Source organism: Mauremys reevesii, linkage group 3, assembly GCF_016161935.1.
Source record: "Mauremys reevesii isolate NIE-2019 linkage group 3, ASM1616193v1, whole genome shotgun sequence".
Taxonomy (NCBI): domain Eukaryota; kingdom Metazoa; phylum Chordata; order Testudines; family Geoemydidae; genus Mauremys; species Mauremys reevesii.
Genome location: NC_052625.1, coordinates 2,257,901 through 2,277,084, shown reverse-complemented (window position 1 = coordinate 2,277,084; position 19,184 = coordinate 2,257,901). Strand labels below are relative to the sequence as shown.

At 51.2% G+C, this 19,184-nt stretch overlaps 1 long non-coding RNA gene across 5 annotated transcripts in view; it reads left to right on the top strand.

The window, feature by feature from the left end:
- The window catches only part of LOC120400606, a 303,500-nt gene that overhangs the window by 221,208 nt on the left and 63,108 nt on the right, over nt 1-19,184 (top strand). For 4 of the 5 annotated variants that reach the window (XR_005595917.1, XR_005595921.1, XR_005595920.1 and 1 more), the window contains one exon: nt 17,380-18,471. This is a non-coding gene — a long non-coding RNA (uncharacterized LOC120400606). Of the gene's footprint in view, nt 1-17,379; nt 18,472-19,184 lie in introns of those variants that run through there. The other variant, XR_005595919.1, reaches the window with a different exon arrangement.

Here is a 19,184-nt window from a genome sequence, read left to right as displayed (position 1 = left end):
TTGAAAATGGGTCTTAGGAGCCTAAGTCATTCAGGCACATTTGAAACATTTGGCCAAAAGCTAAAAATTGACCAGTTTTAAACAAGGGCCCCGTTTGACAGAAGCCGAGCTGCGTGTTTGGGTGAGACTGACGGCAATGGAAACGAATCCAAATGTCTGATTTTCTGTTCAACACGCTATGCACAAATCACTGCACATGCGCTAATTCCTGCAAGAGTTTGTGATGGGGACAGAGCTCCAAAGTTAACTCACAAGCTGGTCCTTTGTTTTCTTTTTATCAGTCCAACAGAAGGGGTCCTTTAAAATATGTAAATGCACTAAACGTAACTGGACACCTTTTGGTGAGAACTTCATCATGGCACTGTTGTTCTTTTAACCATCCGATTGTGCCATCTCATCTGTTCCCGGTCTGCACTTTTGCTTAACTTAACAAATATTTACAATGGCCACTTATCAACCCATTTATATTTTCAAAGTCATATTTTAGTGATTGCCAGAGAATATTGTTCCAAACCACAGTTGATATTATCAGCTGTCTGTCATGTATTATTTGTGGTGAAATAAAAGCAGAGGCAGTAAGTGGGTGGGGAGGAGTGAGACTACGATGACAAGCCATTTGCGCGGTTGGTTGATACGTTCTGTGAAATACAGCCGGCTGTAAAGCACTGGGAATGGCTCTGAGTGCAGGGCACGCAACAGACAGGCACATGCTTAACCTGCCAAGACGAAAATGAGGAACACGGGCAACTGAAACAGCAGAAAAACGGCTCCTGTGAGAGACATCACCAACAGAGGAGAAGAGGAAATCCAAGCAATGGACTCATTCATCTTCTAGGGCTGTTTGCTAACCCCAGTTAGTTACGGGGGTTATTTTAGCAATGTGCTTTCCCCAGAGCCTGTCCCGTTTTAACAGGCTGTGGCGCGCCCTGTGAAACCCTTCACAGGCTGATCGATTTCAAGGGCAAGAGGACCCGTTGTGATCATCCAGTCCAGGCTCCCGCACTACACAGGCCAGACTCTTACCCAGTGATTCTGTAGCGTATCCAAGGTCCATACTGAAGGCCAAAGGGCAATCCAGGCCTTTCTCTGTACCACCAGCACCGAGACACGTGCTGTGGTCCAGCTGAATTATGCTCATTGCTTTACTGGAAGGCTGGCCAGCAAAGGTGATTTTAAAGCCCTTTTTATGCTCCCCTGGGCCCAGCTGAGACCCAAGCCAGTTCCTAGCATAAACGCAGTGTCCACGGCTCGGAGGGATGCTGTGGTCATCCAGCAGCCCCCTGTATCGCACAGACCCAGAACTGCCCCCAGTAATTCCTAGAGCAGAGCTTTTAGAAAAACATCCAATTGCGATTTAAAAATTGCCAGTGATGGACAATCCACCATGACCCTTGATAAATTCTTCCAGTGGCTTGTTACGCTCACCGTTAAAATGCACATGTTATTTCCCAGCTGAGTTTGCCTAGTTTCAACTTCCAGCCATTGGATGGTGTTAGATCTTTCTCTGCTGCACTGAAGAGCCCATTATTAAATATTTGTTCCCCAGGTAGATACCTATAGATTGTGATCAAGTCACCCCATAAACATCTCTTTGTTAAGATGACTAGATTAGATTGAGCTCCTTCGTTTTATCATCATAAGGGTGTGTCTGTACTTAAACGCCAGAGCAGCGCAGCTGTAGCACGTCAGTGTAGACAGGAGGGGGTCCTCCCATCTGTGTAGGTAATCCACCGCCCTGAGAGGAGGTAGCTAGGTCAATGGAAGAATTCTTCTGTCGACCGAGCTCTGTCTATACAGTGGGTTACATTGGTATAGCTATAGCTCTCCGGGCTGTGGATTTTTCACACCACTGAGAGATGCCGTTCTACCCATGTCAATTCTAGTGTAGACCAGGCCTAAGGCAGGTTTTCTAATTCTTAAATCATTCTCGTGGCTCTTCTCTGACCCCTCTCCAATTTTTCAACATCCTTCTTGAATTGTGGGCACCAGAACTGGACACAGGATCCCAGCAGTGGTTGCACCAGTGCCAAATACAGAGCTAAAATAACCTCTCTGCTCCTATTCGAGATTCCCCTGTTTACACATCTCAGGATTGCAGTAGCCCCTTTGGGTGCAGCATTGCACTGGGAGCTCATGTTCAGCTGATTATCCATCACGACCCCCAAATCTTCCCGGAGTCCCAGCTTCCCAGGATAGAGCCCCTATCGTGTCGCCTGAGTTCTTTGTTCGTAGGTGCATGTATTTACATTTATTTGTATTAAAACACACATTGTTTGCTTGCACCCAGCTCCACAAGGGATCCAGAGCACTCTGTATCAGTGACATGTCCGCATTGTTATTCACCTCTCCCCCAATCGTCTGGACAATTTATCAGTGAGGATTTTATGTTTTCTTCCAGATCATTGATAAAAATGTTAAATGGCACCAGGCCAGGCCGATCCCTGCAGGACTCCACTGGAAACACACCGGTTCAATGATGATTCCCCATTTACACTTACATTGTGAGATCTACATTTAGAGCAGCCTGAGGGCTGATCAAACTTACGTTCAACTTCCTAGAGCCCCACAGGGCTGTTCTGACCGGTGGGGATGAGCCAGGCACAGGGACACCCCCATCGTGGCCTCTTTTGCCCAGCCATGTCTTTGGTGCTAGTAGCCAGGAAGGGAGTGGCATAGGACCAGTGTAGTGCCCACCAGAGTGATGGGGGAAAGACAGCACTGGCTTGAGGTACCACTGATGAGTCCATCTGCCCTTCAGTTCTCCCGCCTGACGGTTGTAACGGGGATTTCTCCAAAGGCCAGACTTTGCACAGTGCAAAGCAGCTGGAATGTGACATTTCAGCTACCTAAGGAGTCCTGAGGTCCCATATAGAAATGGTGTCTTGACCCTTCGAAAGCTTTTGCAGCTGGTGCACTTTGGAGCAGCTCTGAGACTACTTTAAGTTGCACTGTGGGTAAGACTGGCCCCGATCAGGCCCAGGAATGGATCTCCACCAAAATGAGTCTCTATCCTCCAGACTAGACTAATGGAGATCACAAGGGATAATAGTGCATGGTTTCAGAGTGGTAGCCACATTAGTCTGTATCAGCAAAAACAACGAGGAGTCCTTGTGGCACCTTAGAGACTAACACATTTATTTGGACATAAGCTTTTGTGGGCTAGAATCCACTTCATCAGATGCATGATGTGGAAAATACAGTAGCAGGTGTGTATATATACATAGGACATGAAAAGATGGGAGTTGCCTTACCAACTCTAATGAGACAATTCAATTGACAGTAGAATACCAAGGGAGGAAAAATCACTTTTGTGGTGGTAATGAGGGTGGCTCATTTCAAACAGTTGACAAGAAGGTGTGAGTAACAGTAGGGGGGAAACTAGTTTTGGTAGTGACCTATCCACTTTGGGCCTAATTTGATGGTGTCCAGTTTGCAAATTAATTCCAGTTCTGCAGTTTCACATTGGAGTCTGTTTTTGAAGAATTGCCACAACCGCATATGCATCCCTTCAAGGAAGTAACATCAAAGGTGGAAGGAATTTACTCTGGGGGGTGTAGGAATAGTAACACAGAGTGATGGCTTAAAATGGGAACAATTCATGCTAGATATTAGCAAAAACATTCACAGTCCGAGTGGGACACTTTGGCGCAGACTTCCTAAGGGAAGGAGTTGAGGCATAGTCACTGGAGAGAGTCAAGACTATAGGTGATAAATCTAGTGGGATTAACACAGGGATGTCTAACCCAATACAGAGGGTCAGACTGGATGGCCCAAGTGATTAGGGAATTGCTGGGCTTCGCTGGGAATACATGTCAGCACGTTCTGCACAAGTGAGTGGTTGGCAGACTGCTGGGTGAAAATCTCCCTGAACTTCAGTCGTTAATTAGATGTAAATTGCTTCACCGCTCTGACTTTCTGGGCAACGTATCAAGATAAGAGCAAAGCAATTACCATCCGACTAAAATCACCTTCGAGTCTTGGAAGTGCTTATGGGAGCATGGTGTTCTTTTGCTGTGTTCTAAACCTGGGTTAATTGGGGGGGGGTTCCATATAGCCCCCCTCTTCCCCCGGCTTTTCTGATGTTCCAGGCGGCAGTGTGAGATGACCGCTCAGCATGGGGCCTGATGCAGCTCCCAGGGAAGGCGGTGGGAGTCGTTCCGCTGGCACTGTGCCCCTGGCTCGGTGGCGCTGGGGTGGATGGGACACTAATACTCACCTGTATCCCGGAGTTGGGCCAGGCCTGGGGGGGGCAGGGAGCAGCTGCTCTGCAAGCGAGTCCTGCTCCTCAGCTCCTCATCCTGCAGCTGCAGGCCAGGGTAGCCAAGGCTGCTGCGGAGTCTCTGTCCAGCCCTCCTGCGTTGTGTGCTGCCTCGCCCAAACCACAGCTGCACCCACCCCCACCTGTGGAATCCCACAGCCCAGTCCAGGTACAGCTCCTCTGCTCTCGCCCAGGGCAAAGCTGGCATTAGGCCATGCACTGAAATAACCTCTGTGCTCTGCTCCCCTAGCTTCCAGCTGCATAAACTCCACCACCTCTGCAGCATCTTGTCTGAGCACCTTAATGAGAGCCCCCCATGACCTCCTCTTTGCTGAAGGACACACACACACTGTCGTTAGCAGCTCTGTTCTGGGCGTCCATTCATCATGCGGGTTTCCTTCTGCACGAGCTGTTGTAGCTGATGCGTTTGCAAGAAGGTGATCAGAAATGTACCAGTCTCACCAGCCGTGGCCTCGCTGCAGCGCTAGGCCGTTTCCACACTACGGAGCAATGCTGGCGGAGCGGCACGGACGAAGCCCTCGGCGTAGAGGTCGTTATACCGGGATTGAGGGAGCCCAGATGAAATAAGCACTGATGTGCAACTTTGCTGGCCTGAGCTGCACCCTAGAAGCTCCATGTGCAGACCTGGCCCTAGCCTCTCACTTACGTTGTTCGGAATTCCAGATTCATGTTTATTTTTCTTAATACCAATGTTTATTTTGAGCCGTTTCCATTTTTTAAAAACTCTTTGAGAAAAGTTTGGCGCTTGTCTTTTGTTTTCCTGTGGGTCCCTTTGCTGCTGTTGAGTTGTTTCTGTTGCTGCTTTCACTAGTGGCAGATTTAAAAAAACAAAAACAAGCCTAGAGAGATAATTTTGCAAAAGGAATCTGTTCAAAACTGCATTTTACAAACAAACTGGACGCATTTCCCTTTGCTTCTCTGCTCCTCCTCGTCCCGCAGGCCAGTGCTAGCAGCCGCTGCACACGCAGCCGTTGCATGGAAAACTTTCTCCACAGCAAAGCCCCGGTTCTGTTGCAGGGAGGGAACTGGGTTGCCAAGGGCGGTAGTGCCCTGAAGAACAGGCTTGTTCGCCGCCCTGCAGCTCCAAGCACCAGGTTTCAGTCAGAGGCAGACCTGGAACAATAGAGGAAATTGAGAATGAAGGCTCCACCTGTGATAAAAGTGCTCTTTAGGGGCCTGGTCCAGTGAAAAGCCTGGTGTCAGTGGGAGTTAGATCGGGCCCAACAGCAGCAAAGTTGCCTATTCGGAGCAGTGGAGATTGAGAGGCAGCGACAGCAAGGCAGAGGGCGTTTATAAGGCTAAGCCCCAACCAGCCTTCCCAGAGACAAGGCCTGTCAGGATCATGCAACAGGCTGGGCCTACGAACCCTGGAAGTGTCCTTCCCCACTGCGTGCCTCAGTGCCCCTGTTGCTCTGTTGGCATTGGCGTTGAGGCTCCATGGGCCGTCTGGTTTTCTCCACAGCCTTTGCATGCCGCCCAGAGACGGGGCTGTGGGGAAGGATCAATCCAATGGGCTGGAGATGTGTTTTCGTCTCCTCCCCTTTCCCTGCCCCGTTCATCCGTGCAGGCAGCCACCTGGGCCAGCCTGGCTCACTCAAGGCAGGTGTTGAGTGAGGGGCAATTCTATTCACTGGCTCTTCAGGGTACTGAGCGCTGTTCCAGGATTCCCATTGGCCAGGATTATGCTGATTGCAGGTGACCGGAAGAGGGGGTGGTTCATGTTCTTTTAGGGGAAAATGTTGCTGAAAACAAACAAAAACGGTTGGGTTTTCATTGACATTTTCAGTGGAAAATTTTGACTTTTCATTGAAAAATTTTAAGAAGGCCGAAAACTTCAGAAAACTGGGGAGGGGGCGGGGAATTGGCTTCTGGGTTTTCTGGTTTCCAGTGAACTGCCGAAAACTTTCAAGGAACATTTTCCTTTAACATTTTTCTTTAGTTGAAAATTCCAATTTTCTGCCCCAATAAAGTCTAGATGGGAAATGTTCCAGCCACCCCTACCCTGAGCCCATGCTGAGTTCTGCAACAGAAAAGGGAAACTCTTACTCAGAGCCCTTTCCTGAAAGAGCGTGTTTGGAAACAACGCTGAGTGCCTGTCTCCGTGCTCCGTGGGAGAGAGCCCACAACTAGCTGCTGGGGGTAAGACAAGCGCTGAATCCTCCCGGGTTTTCTACAAGGACGGTCATAAGGTGATCAAATGCCAGAGCTCTTCCAGCGCGGTCATGAGGTTTGCAGGATTGCCTCAGCCTATTGCTTGCGATGGTGCGGAGCTGGCAGGTTATGTTGTAATGTTCTGCCCATATTTAATAGAGCTTGTCTCACAAAGGCACCTAGAAAACTTCCCCCCGATTCGTTCTGAATCCCTTCCCTTGAGTGTCTCATCAAAGTCGGGGGTTCAGAGCCAGGCTCAAACTCAGCTGCTGCAGAGAGGAAACTGTAGGTCACAGCCAAGAGCAAACATTTTGGTAAATATCTTTAGGAAAGTCCCTCACCAACCACTCTCCTTCCCCCTCTGGAGAAAGATCGCTGGGCCCGTCTCCCCTTGCCGTGAAAACCTTCGCTCAATAACTTTGTATCATCTGCAAAATTTGCTACCTTACTGCTCATTCCCTCTCCCTCTTCCTCCCCCCCCCCCCACTTTCCAGATAATTAATAATCATATTAAATAACACAGGGCCTAGTATGGAGGCATGAGGCCCCACTATGCCATGCTAAACCAGAAGTTAGAGACCAGATGCAGAATCACTGGCTGAGTTTCTGTGGCTGGGTTACGCAGGAGGTCAGACAAGCTGATCACAATGAATTGATGAGAGGAGAATAGATTATTGGGGTTAAAGTTGATCAGGAAAGTGAAAGTACCAGAAAAGCTGCAATGGAAATATTTGTAGCGGTAAATCCTTCACATTCCAAACAAAGCAGTGACCCCCAACGATTTAACAGTCCCAGGATCCATTTTTCACAAATCCCATTTTTCTGTGCTGTGCTATTTGTTAGCTTAATGCAGAATAACACAACGACCCCTCCGACCTCACGGGAACATTACTCCAGAACACCAGCTAAGACTGCGGGGAGAAGAGCAAAGAAATGCATAAATTATCTCACTGCTAATAATCCTCATTTGCCGCACCGGACTCTCCAGGCAGCTGGCTCCCCCCGCCCATGAAGGGATGCCTAACCCTCTCTCCATGTACAGCACAGATCCTACTCTGCTGGGGAACCAGCCTTAAAAGAAAAACCCTTCGTGCCCAGCCAGACAAGGCAGCTCAAGATGAGTGCTCACCGGGCCCTGTCCAACACCCGTACCAGTCAGTGGAAGTTTCCCATCAACTAGAATGAACTTCGGATCCAGCCAGAGGCTCTAAAACACTGGGTGTGAAATCCTTTCCCCATTTATGCCTGTATCTGTAATTTCACTCCATGCAGCTGAAGAAATGGGGATTTTTACCCATGAGAGCTTATGCCCAGATAAATCTGTTTGAGGCCAGTGGCACCTCATTGATTTTGTGGATGCAGACGAACACGGCTACCCCTCTGATCCTTTCCCCACTGATGTCAGTGGGGCTGGGATTTCACCCTGTGCCTTCAATCCCCGTCGCTAACTCTTCGGGCACGTCTACACTGCGATAACAGACCCGCGGCATGGCCGTGGCTGCCCCACGGAACAGACTCCAGCTCATGGGGCTCAGGCTGTAACACCGCGGTGCAGATATTTGGGCTCTGGGACTTGGCTGTGGGGTTTTATTGCAGTGTAGACCCAGGGTCTGGGAGCTGTAGTCCTGTTGGTTCAGTTAGTGGTACTGAGCCAACCCTGCAGCCTGCCTCTGGGCCAGCCTCTCCCTGGGGCCAGCCAACATCTCCGCAGCAGGGAATGCACCTCCACCCAGTCGGCTGCATCCCCTGCTCTGCTCCCTGGCGCGGCTGTTCCCCACTCCTCAGCACGCAGCCGCCCCACAGCCCTGCATTCTGGGCTCAGGCCACATGGGCTCATTGGCTGACACAGCCCTGCCGACAGAGGAATATACTTACAGCCCCATCCCTGCACATTCCTAGGCATTAGCTGCTTTTGGTTTATCCCCTGTAAAATACAAGCTGCATGTCGTCTGACAGCCTCCCTCGCCTGGCCCAGCCAGCTGCGGTGAGAGACCAGACTAACGTCTTCGTTATAGCCACCCCTGCTAACGCCATTTGAATCTGTGTCGCCCTCTAGTGGTTAGAGCACATACAGCGGCGTATGCGTCCGCTATTGCCTTCAAGCTCAGCTAGTACAGACTTCTCGTAGCTGGGCAGGTCCTGAGCTCAGGCCCCACTACGTCTGACCCGTCGGGAGGTGTTGCTGTGCGAGTGGAGGCTAAAATTACTGAAGAAATCAGAAGTGCCTTTGAAAAATGAACATTAATTTTTCCTCCTTCCTGGGGTGGGGGGTGTTTGTACTGTGCCAGGAAGGAAGTGGGCAAGACGTGAGCCCATTGGGCCAGGGCTGACTTGTCCTTTTGCTGTAGTGGTCCCTGACTGACAACAGGAGGATCCCTTGCGTCTTTTCAAACAGTAATATTGGCCTGCTGTTGCTTTGAAAGGCCAGGTTGTTTTCACTCTTCTCAAGTGATTTTGGAAAGGTTTGGCCAGAAGGCAGCGAACCTGCAGGGAGGGAAATGCAACACAATGGTAACTCAGGCACTCAGCGGCAGACACAATGGGCAGGCAGAAATGTGACACAGGTCATCAGCTCACGGCTGTTTATCCGGCACCGTTGGGAGTTAAGAAGCAGGAAGAGGAGGGGTTTTTCCCCCTTTGTTTTTGAGGAAAACAAAACCCAGATTTTTTTTTGTGTCTATTTTTTTTTTTGTTTGCTTCCTATAGTCCCAGCTGCAGATAAGGACACCGTTTGGCTTCTAGGTTTCTGTGGTGAAATGAATAAGGCAACCTCATTCTCTTGCATGTTTGCAACAAATTCCTGCCATTCTCACACTGGCTGGTCATTATTAACATATGACTAAAGACACAGAAATGTTGAGCGTCCCAATTATCTCCTGGCATAAGTATTAAACGAGAGCACGAACCGACACAATACCAGGGACGCTGGCACAGCACAGGCACCATAGCTTCTGCGTTACAGGAAGGACACACGTTGTTAATATAAACGGGACACCAGTGACTTTGAATCAGTTTATCCCATTCACTCCACCTGCCTTTGGACAGCTCAGCCATCGATCGGACCCAGGCATGGCCCTGTCGCTTTTTCGTTATTGTCAGCTGCATTTCTAGCCACATGCTTTGCATGACTGGAGGCTATTCTATGACATTACGTCCAGCGCTGAGCAAGAAGTGGCGTGAGAGCGGCCTGCCCCCAGCGCAGCCCTGGGAATTGCTGTGACTCAGAGACACCTCCCTTGTGTCTGCCGTACTCCTGGTCGGAGGAGCTATTTACTGTTAGGTGCTCAGCTATAATTCCATCAGGCCTGGACCGTTGGGCCCTGGGGTATGGGCCTGGGGAGAGGAGCGTGGTAGAAAGATCTCATTTGTTTTGCAGGGCTGGTGTGTGAAGATAATCCCCCCTTCCCCATCTTCCCCTTGGGGCTCTCTCCATAAGAGAGAGGGAACTTGTGCTGCTCATAGGCGTTGGCATCCTGTCCGTTCCCTTTCCCCAGCCTCACCTCCCCTTGCCAGTGTTGCCATGAAGAGCTTGCTGACAGTTGTGGCCCCTCTGCACAGGCTGGGGGCCCACGGCTTCCCTGGTGGGCTGCTCGGCATCACCACTCTGCAGGGTGGCAGGGGCCAGCCAGGTCGTTGGTGATAAGCTGCCCCAAGTCCCGTCTTGCCTTGGGCACACAGGAGCCCAGCTGGCAAAGGGTCCAGGTTGAGCCTGTCAGAACGGCAGCTCAGCTCTTCCTGCGAACGCTGGGTCTGACGGCTGCGTCCGCGCTGACCCTCGGACGTGTCCCCAAGACCAGCTCATGGGCCCTCGGGAAGCAAGCAACACGGGGACGCACGTCACAGCCAGGGCCTGAGGGCCACTTGGGAATGGGCTTCCAGATACCTCCCGTCTGAGGCGTAGGGACCGTGGTGGGCCAGCCTGGCGTATGTAATGGAGGCAGCAGCACGTGAGGGTCTAACATCCCCCCCTGGGCCCAATGAGAGACAGCAGCCCTGACCCCCCTGGCTGCCAGGTCAGGGGAAGCGCGGCACAGGGAGCCACATTAGCAAGGCTCTGTCGTGTTCCGGCACCACCTCCCCTCACGGGAGCTCGGAGCCCTTTACAAATGGAGGCGAGGTGGGGCACTGTTAGTAGCTTCAAAGCCCAAAGTCTCATAGCAAGTCCACAGCAGAGCCAGGAACAGAACCCAGGAGTCCTGGCTTCCAGGGCCCCGCTTAGCCAATCAGCCACGTCTCCCAGGATGTTCTGTTCCCAAATCAACAGCCAGTGAAATGACAGGGGCGTCCAATGGGAGGCTGGCGAGCAGGCCGGCCTCATGTCCCTGACATACCCCATGCAAGGAGCCAAGGCGACGATGCCAGTAGAGGCTGTGGAAGAGGATACATTCGTCCAGGAGCCCAGCTGGAGTGTGCTATAGGGAGAGGGGAAGGCAAGGAAAGGAGCAATGAACTCTAGGGACAGAAGAGAGAGAGCAAAGGGACCACAAAGGAACGTGCAAGGAGGAGGGACGATGAGGAACGCCCGGCAGAGTACAAGAAGGTTTCTGGTGGCGTGATCCAAGCTGGGCTGGTGAATGGCCGAGCCTTGGGCTGGTTCTCTGCAGTCACGGCAACCCATGTGCCCAGGTCCCTCGCTGTGCGTTGCTCCCTGGTGGGCGTTTCCTGGGTGTGGTGACTGGCTGTCCCCGCTGCCTCACTCCGGACGCCTGCCTCCCGCCGGGCAGCATGTGGGATTCGGATCTCCGGGGAGGGGGAACGCAAGAGGCGGGTTCCAAACCTCCCTGTACGTCCAGGAGCTAGGGAGGATCTGAGGCAGGTTAAAATCACAGCGGAGCGAGACCTGGAGTGGAGGCTGCAGGGACTGAGATGGGGCGAGCAAAGGCCAGGGGAGCTGGAAGAGAGAAGAACAAGAAGGCGGCAGGTGCCAGCTGTCTCTGGTACTTCTCCGGTCCCTGTTGCCATGGTACCGAGCACCTCCCCATTGCCCCGATGGGGAACTGAGGCGCCAGGAGACTGGGAGTGACAGGCCCAAGGGCTCAGAGGACGCGTGTGGTGAAGGGGTCCTACCCACTGGACCGTCGGTCCTTTTCATGGCTGAGAGAGCAGCCCAGGGACTGGATGTGCCTGGGAACAGCCGCAGGACGCCAACGGCCTGGCAGTGGGTAGCCGCACGCCCAGGCCCTGCGTCGGAGCTGGCTGGGAAACACAGGGGTTTTTTTTCCTGTGAAAATTTTTGACAAAAACAAAAATAATTAATTTTTGCCAACATTTTCCTGCCTTTTTTCACAGCTTTTGGCAATGGAAAGATGAAATCGTTTAGTTTTTGACAGCTGACGGATTTGAGGCAAGGCTGCCACCACTGCCCGCCTGAGGGAGGCTTCCATTACCAACATCTGCACAGCATCTGCCTGCTCTGTCTGGTCTCCCCACGTTTACAAAGGGCAGTTGTTGGGCTCTGTCTCTGGGACAGGCTGGCTTGGGACTCTCCAGAACTTTGTTCCATGTTCCCTCGCCACAGCAGAAGTTTGGCTTCATTGTGGGATGCCCTGATTTTCAACTGGCCCATTTTAGCAATCGGAGAGCGAGCCCCAGGCCATGTCTGGCTGCCGACTGACCTGTGTGCTCTACAAAACAGGACTTTCTCCCTGTTCACACTGTTTTCACTGGCCTTGGTATAGCTACTCGACGCCGTTTCCCTCCCAGTCTTCTTTCAAGAGACCTCCTTCGAGATTCTTGCAGTTGAAGAAGGAGAGTCCTGTAGAGAGGGAATCCTTAGCAAAGAGGAAATTACTTATCCTGGAATTCTGCTTCTCTGGAGATAAAAGGTAAAATCCTGGCCCCATTGAAATCAACAGCAAAATCCCCATTGCCTCGCCTGGGGACAGGGCTTCATCCATCATCTTGCAGGATTTTTGCCAACCCACCATCCTGCCGCTGCTCAGAATCTGAAGAGTTCCTTTTCTGTGACTGTTTTTCCTTTGTGCCTGTCTCCAAGGTGTGGGTGTTTTTTTTGCTAATCCTGTGTTGGTCGCCTTGAATTGGCTTTTGCCTGTGGGAGCTGTGCTTCCCCTGCACTTGAAGGAGCATACTGATGTCAGGGATGTGGTGTTGCTCAACAGTTCTCAGTATCTGATCCTTAGTTTTTGCAGTATTTGATATTTTTCTTAAAGCTCCAGCTCCTGGAGCCAGGGGATGATGTGAGGATCTAGGCTTTCATTTAAAAGAGAGGACGATCCTAGCCAGTGGTTATGGAGAAAAGCCTGAACACATGGCCCAGGGGCACCTTAAAAGCTCAGATCCAGAAGGCAAAGAAAAAAATACCCCAAAATGTTTTGTGTTTTTAACTCTCAGGGTTTAAAGCCAAACTCATGCTTTCGAGGGCTCAGTGAATGTATGGGGTTGACAACATTGGCATGTGCTAAGGGATTAATTAAGGACCAAGGGTATAGCAAATAATTTCCCCTTTTTTCTTTCATGCAACTCACACAGGATGCTGGAAATGTACACCTCTGTGGTCTCACCTGTGTGCCATCCTCTGAGTAGGTCACATCTCAACACTTGGTGCTGGGTTAGGGACATCCACGGTCAGAGGAGGGTTTGTTTTGTTTTTCTGGTTTAATCATCATTTAAATATTTCACATGAACAGTTTTGTAATCAAATGGCAGCAGGCAACAGTGCTGCCCTTTCAGAGAGCTCACACTCCTCTGGCATTCACATGATTTTCCTTTGGAAAATGCCGCTGATATTAAAAACAGACACTGGAGCAGGGGAGGGCGTAGCTGAAATGATTCTCCATGGACGGCACAGCTCTAGACTGCCCTGTTTAGTTGCTTGCCCGTGTCCTTATGTAACATATTTGCGATGGGAGAAGGGTTACATCAGCTGACAGAGTTTATATCTCACAAAGGTCTGCTTAATCTGCAGCACGGGAGATTTAGGTGAGCTATTAGGAGAAACTTTCTAACTCTCAGGGCAGTTCAGCTCTGGAACAGGCTTCCAAGGGAGGCTGTGGCATCCCCATCACTGGAGGGTTTTAAGAACTGGCTGAACAAACCCCTGGCAGGGCAGGTCTGGGTTTACTTGGTCCTGCCACAGCGCTGGAAACGAGATGAGCTCTTGAGGTCTTCCTATAATCCGAAGATGTTGCTCAGTGTCTTCTTGGGAAGGGCCCTTACCCTCGCGCCACAACTAGTCCCACTCAACTTCGCTCCCCAGCTGGAGTCTGGATGGGCAGAATCCAGCCCTAAATGTCTATTTTGCTCTGCAGCATGTGACCTTGGCGATAGGTGCTGTAATCGCTAACCATGCTGCCCTGGTGCCATTCAGAGCCATGGAATGAGCCTGGCCTTTAACTGACAAAAGCCAAAGATCTCAAAGGTCAAGTCAACACAGTGTCGCCAACTCTTGTGATTTTAGCATGAGAGTCACGATGTTTGGTGTGTTTTTTCAAGCCCCCAGTTCCTGGAATCAGAGGATTGCATCTGAATCTCAACTTTCCTAGTCTTTAAAAAAGCTTCCAGCCCTTATGGTTGGGGAGAAAAGCTGGAAAATGTGACACTCCCCCCCACCCGAGACTTAAAAATCAGAAGGCAAATAAATAGAAGCCCGAACGTTTTCTATTTTCAATCTCCTCCTCATTTTAAAGCTAATCTCACTCTGTGTAGGGCCTGACTCCCGAGACTGGAAATCCTAGGGTGGTGATACTGCCCATGTGACTTGGTCGTGGGAGATGCTGACTGGCGGCAGCAGAGACAGGTCCAGTATAATTAATTCCCCTATTAGTTGTTCAATTATTTCACCGTGCCATTGCCGTTATGCCCAGAAGCCCCAATCAGGATTGGGGTCCCATTGTGTTGGATACAAAGGGGCCAACCTTCAGTGTGCTGGGGGGTGCTCGACCCCCGCTCTGCCCCAGGCCCTGCCTCTTCCTGCTCCGTTCCACCACCTCCCCCGAGCGCATCTCGCCCCTGCTCCTTTCCCTCCCCCCAGTGCCGCCTGCATGCCACGGAACAGCTGATCGCGACGGGTGGGAGGTGCTGGGAGGGAGAGTCACTGATCAGGGGGGCTGCCAGCGGGTGGGAGGTGCTGGGGAGAGGGGAGGAGCTGATTGGGGGGGCTGCTGGTGGGGGCTCAGCACCCACCATTTTTTTCCTGTGGGTGCGCCAGCCCTGGAGCACCCACGGAGTTGGCGCCAGTGGTTGGATACTCTACAGCCACAAGGGGAGATGTGTTTCTTGGCCCACTCTGGCCACGTCTCTCAGTTGCATCGTGAGCCTCACAACAATTGGTGTTTCTCTTAGATCCCCAACCTCTGGACTCTTGTGAATATGTGAGAATCTCAGCTTTCGTTTAAAAAAGAATTACCTTTCTGGCCCTCCTGGAAAATGTGCACCCGAAAGACTCAGAACCGGCGGGCAAAGAAATGTTTCTTTTTAAAATCTCATGATTTTTAAACCAGTCTCATGATTTCCGAAGCCCGACTCAGTCTGACTGAGCTCTTGGGGCTGGCACCGCTGCTGCTCCAAACAGCTTATGCCAGACTTCCCTACGCCTGCATGGCGGAGATGCCTGAGGAGACAAGGCAGCCTTCGGGATAGTAATTTGATTGTTACTGATATTTTCCCCGAGTTCCTATTTCACTAGCTGCACTTGGTGAGTGAGATTTCAAGACGGCAACCAACAGCTTTTTCATTCACAGGCCAAAACGTACAAAAGTGGCCTCAATTATTGGGGGCCCAACTTGGGAGACAAAGCGCCGGAAGTGGGTGGGCGCTTTGCGGAGTACTGAACGAGGGGAGCCTCTCAGCAGCATGTCGGCAGGGCCTCTTCTTTGGAGAGCAGCTCTCTGGACAGCTGCAGGCTCAGCCGCACTTCTATAGGCAGCTGTGCGGTCCCAGCCCCGCTCTCCCTGTTTCTAAATGTCACGGGCTCCCCCATCCCTGTCCGACGTTGGGCCAGCGGCTGGCTGGCCCGACCTCACCAAGACCTGAAACGATTGCAAAGCCTCCGAGCGAGACAGCCCAGGCTGTATTGTGAAACACAACTCATCTCTTGGTGTGAAATTCTCTTGGCTAAGGATTTAACACCCCAAGCCTTTCCGGGCACAGTGGAGGGAGGCGCTCCCAGAACAGTGCTGTGGTCCTCCAAGCAGATCAGGAGACGACTTGGTTTGCCTATTTTTTTTCATCGATTCCAAGGCCAGAAGGACCCATTGTGATCATCTAGTCTGGCTTCTTGCATAGGCCAGGCCAGAGATCGGCCCCACAATAATTCCTAGAGCAGAGCTTTTAGAAAAACAGCCAATCAGGAGTGAAGAATCTCAGTGATTGGCTCAGGCTCAAGCCCTGATTCTGTCTACACAGAAATCTATCTGACTTGGGTCAGTAAGCCCGCTGGACGTGGCAAAGGGAGTGGGTCCGTGCCTGAGTCCCAATGGAACTTGGGTCCAAAGTGCACCATTTTTCAGTGTGGACGGAGCTCAGGCCTGGCTTCCCCAGACTCATGTCCTGAGAGCGCGCCACAAACCCATAGACAAGTGTTCCTGTTCTTTCTATCTCAAGACTGGCCCAGTGACCCCCAGAAATGGGAGCAACCTCCTGGTTAAAATACAGCTGCTTGGCATCTAACCCTTCCACTGAGCTGCAAACGGAGCGACCATCGCCTGCATGAGTTAGGACCAGCGACAAGAAGAAGTCCTTCACCGAGCGCACTGCCCCCTGGTCCTGGGACCCCAGCCAGATTCTGGTAAAGGTGTGGTGTGAGGCGAGCAAGACGCTTGACTTCAGGCTTCCAGGTTTGTTGTTGTTAATATATGACTGGGAGGAAGTTCTGATTTATGACCCAAAGCAATTTTTATTACAAGCCGCGGGTAGCAGTGGGTATCTGCTGATGGTGGAGTGCAGGCCAATGCCTTGGCCACCACCACTGCCACATGGAATTCCACATGGATACTGGGAAGTGTGAGCAACAGTTAAACAAGCATTTAACATTCATATTTTCCTAGTTACTCGCACACTCTTACAAAGATGCGCGGGGTGGGAGGAGGAGGCGTGCGTTAAAAGTAAGAACCGCATGTTGCCTTCCCTTTTTGCATGGCACTGCGGAGAAATCAGCCATGCCGCAGCGTTACAAGCCACCTGTAAAGAGTAAAATGGATGGTGTGGGAGAAGAAAATGCAGTGCCTTGGGAGACGAATCAATACCCAGAATAAGGCAAGGGGATTGTATGTAATCCAGAAATGTGTTGGGGGCGAGGGGGGCTGGCTGTGCAGTTCTTTGAGAGGCCGTATTGCCGTGTGTTTGCATGTAGACCATGGGTAGATGTAGTCAAGGCAGGTTGTATCATAAACTGTAGGGAGACCATAGTCCGTGTGGATGTTCGGGCAGCATCCTGCTGATTCCACCAAGCATTTTGACCCAATCCCGGGTGCTGATAGCTGCAAACTTTTTCCACAGTGGGAACTCCAGAGAGGTAGTCACGTCTCTGGGAAGGGTGTATTGTCTGAGCCCTCCTGTATAGGACACCCGCCCACTCCACTTGTAGATGTGTCTGGCATACACGCCCGGCCTGCCGACAGTAGCTTGGACTAGAATGTCCGTTCGCCATTCAGCAATCTCCAGGATTGTTGTGTGCGCCAGAACGTGCGCTGCCGGAAAGGACCGATAAACCTTAGGCAGCAAAGCCCAGCACACCCCCTCCCCATACCTACACACATTTAAATGGTCTGCAGATAGCATTTGTAAATTTCCCATTGGGCGTGCGCTCTTTTCACTCTGCATCAGTCAGTTGTGTCCGCGGAGCTGCTGGGAACCTAAGACTACACTGGGGCTGACTTTAACAAAGTATCATTGTTTGGCCTTGAGATTCCGCAGGCATTTTTCTCTGACCATGCACTGAACCCTTTGTGAAGTACTCAGACAATAATGCATTGGTTCATGTCTGCTTTCAGGCCCTTCCACACTCCAGCAGGAGCCTGGGATTTCGAATCGTCATGGACTGGTCAACGAGGAAGCGTTTCTGTGACAAACTTAGGGTGGACATCCTGGAGACGGCCAACCAGCAGGTGCAGTACCAAAGGGGAAAGGCGTCTCAGCAAGTGGAAAGGCAGCAGAGCACTGGGGCAGAGGAGGAGAGACTGCCTCTGGAGCAGGACTGCAGCAAAAAGACCTGTTTGAGGGGCTGCTTGCACTAATGGCCACAAGGCTTCTGCCCCATGTTCCGAGTGCCCTCCAGGGTGCCGTGTCTTGCGGGCCAGGAATGCATTGGACAATACCATGGTCCGGTGACCCGTGCTGCTTGGACAGGGTAAAAGTACTCCTGGCAGTCCTCCCTCCCTCGCAGCCCTCCATGCACCTTCAGCAGCTCCACGTTGGTGGTAGAAATGAGGAGGAGAAAGGGGGCTCTGGGCCATGCAAAGGTAGGCAATTTGTTTGCACTGGCTTCACTGTTTTGCACTGTTCGTTGTTTGTGTTATGCAATTTATGTCATTACTGGTTTGGATGTTGGCTTATTACTGGTGTTTTGGTGTTGGGATGGCAGCTGGCCTGCCGGACAATGCTTCATATTGGGTAATGTTACCAGGGACTGTAACCGCTAGGCAGCATGGCCACTGACTCTCGCCATTGGATGACATAGCCTGGAGTATCTCCACTAGGCAGTACTGCCAGCCTTGGACTCAAAACACCCTTTGACAAACCAGATCCAGAAATTCTAAACTAGGGTCACTCTTCAGTGTGGACGCACGAGCCCGGGTTTACAAACACTACGCCAGTGGGCTCGAGTCCCACTGACGCTGGGATTACATTGTGAGGCAGACATTCCAAAAGGCTCTGATCCTGCACATGCCTGCTTAATTTGACTCTCGCGATTCATCTAATTTAGGTCAAGGGGAGTCCCTGCATCCTTACAGTGAAATCTCTGAGCAAGTGGCTTCAGGATCAGGGCAGGGCTCTCACATTTCACAGCCAAGCCATTGGGAGATTTTTTTAAGGTCAGGTACATGTTACTGTGAGACAACATAGCAGCTAATAAAGTACAATATATGCAGACCCTCTCTCTGTAGTTTACCTTGGCTCTGGGTGTGGATACAGACCCAGTCACGTGCTCTGTAATATGCCGAATGACTGCCTCAGATGGCGTGCAGAGCCTGCAAAGTGGAGCTGGAATCGGTGCTCAGAACTGGAAGGTGTTCTTCCAGGACAAAAGGACAGAACTGGGCCATGGTTTTGTCCCGTTTCAGAGGGAGTCATTCTTTACAGAAGCCCCGGTTTAACCCAAACAGCGGAGCTGTTTGCTGCTCCTGTAAATGCGTGCACACACATTTTAATAATTGCGGCTGGCCTGGTTCTGGAAGTGATAATAATGGAGCAGTGCTGCTGCTTCAGGCTTCTCGAGGGAGGAATGCTGCCAGAGCTGGGAAGTGCTGATTCAGCAAAGCCCAAGGAGGGCTAGTGAAATTCTATCACCCTCTGTTTTCTCCACCAAAACGCAGCTGCTCAGAAGAGCAAACCATTTATCAGCCTGTCCACATCTGGAAACTCCATGGTAGCACGCGGAGGGGTTTTTCCTCTTCAGTTTGAACAGAGTTTCTAGCAGTCTAATCCCACTCTCAGATGTTCAATGGAAACTGTTTTGATTACTGATAGGACTGGTATAATTTACCTGTAGATTTTTTTTTTTAGCTTCTTATTTTTTCCATTACATCTACTGCTACCTCACCCCTCAATTGGGAACCATAAGTGACTCTGGAAAAGC